The sequence below is a fragment of the Hyla sarda genome, chromosome 4 (assembly GCF_029499605.1).
Source record: "Hyla sarda isolate aHylSar1 chromosome 4, aHylSar1.hap1, whole genome shotgun sequence".
NCBI classification, from domain to species: domain Eukaryota; kingdom Metazoa; phylum Chordata; class Amphibia; order Anura; family Hylidae; genus Hyla; species Hyla sarda.
This window is the reverse complement of record NC_079192.1, coordinates 405,942,182-405,943,460: the sequence shown is the minus strand read 5'-3', so window position 1 is coordinate 405,943,460 and position 1,279 is coordinate 405,942,182. Positions and strand designations below refer to the sequence as shown.

The following is a 1,279-nucleotide window of genomic DNA, read 5'->3' as shown; positions in this document are numbered from 1 at the left end:
TATATGTAAAAAAGAAATAATAAAATACAATCCAAAACAGACATGACCGGGTCAAAGCCAGGGACTGGTAAGGACACAGCACAATAAAACATGACTCTACAACTCATTCATTCAATCAGCTTTTTCCCAAACCTTCCTGCCAAAAACTATAACAAAAGACAAATAAAAAAAAAATCACAGCAACCTCCCGGAGGAAGAAATATTAACTTTTCTAAAATATCTACAGTCTGCATAAAATAAAAATAAAAGGGGTCCCTTCATAACATGCCAATCCTCTATGGCTATTAGCTCTGCGAAAATGAAAGTATCTTAACTGTATGTTATCTGTCTTGGAGGAGAAGAGAGCAGGATGTTTAAGAGAGCGTAAGCAATCCTTTCAAATTGTATTCATAATTAAAAAATAAATAAAATTTGAATGTTTGCAAAAATAAAACTGACGGATACAAACCTTTTTTAGTCAGACACAAGTTTAACTTGCTGCTCTGGGTTTAAAGTTGCAAGGCAAATTGAGAAATAGAGAGGGTTTTTTTTTTCTTTTTTCGAAGACGACAAATCCAGAAGTCAAGCACAGGGGGGGGGGGGATCAGGGGGAGATTCTTACCCATGTGTCGATGCTGAAGCTCTTTTCCCGGGCCACAGTGGAAAAAAGGGGGCAGATGCCCGAATGTGTTCACCTTGCAGCCTCGCTCCTGTGGAAAGCAGACAAGAGCAGACTCAGAGCTCAGTTTCTGCAAGTGCTTGCAGGCCTGTAAGAGCTGGAAGGCGGTCCTTACCTAGCAACTAGCTTCAGATTCTCGGCAGCGTGCGTTCCTCCTGCCACCACTACCCCTTGGCTACCAGCACCCAGCAACGACAGAAGGCTGCGAGGGGCTGGCATGAAAGGCGAAGAAAGACAGAGAAGCAGGGAGGGAGAAAGAGACAGAGAGAAGCGTGTTAAGCTCGTCTGGCAGTTAACAAGTCTTGAATGAAGAATGTTAGCAAACAGACAAACAGCATATCTGGTGCATGCTAATAGTCCGACTGCACTACTTAATTATGAATAATTCAGCAGGCGGAAAAAAACTTGCCCCCCGCCCCTTGACGCTAACGCACACGCCTTCAACGACGTAAAAAAGAAAAAATGTTATATATATATATATATATATATATATATATATATATAATCCTTGGCAGTAGTCGTAGCAACAGCAAGTGCCATGCCAATTTCAGGGGGCACGAAAGAAAAAAGAATTGTTGTTGTTTACAGCCATTTTTCCATCTTGCCGCCTATTTTTTTCCC

At 41.5% G+C, this 1,279-nt stretch overlaps 1 long non-coding RNA gene across 1 annotated transcript in view; it reads right to left on the bottom strand.

The window, feature by feature from the left end:
* The window catches only part of LOC130267559 (uncharacterized), a 73,774-nt gene extending 72,743 nt beyond the window's left edge, over nt 1–1,031 (bottom strand). The window contains exons 1-2 of the long non-coding RNA XR_008843218.1: nt 774–1,031; nt 602–689 (exon numbers count right to left, since the gene is read on the bottom strand). This is a non-coding gene — a long non-coding RNA (uncharacterized LOC130267559). The remainder of the gene's footprint in view (nt 1–601; nt 690–773) is intronic.
* Nucleotides 1,032–1,279: the final 248 nt, after the last annotated feature.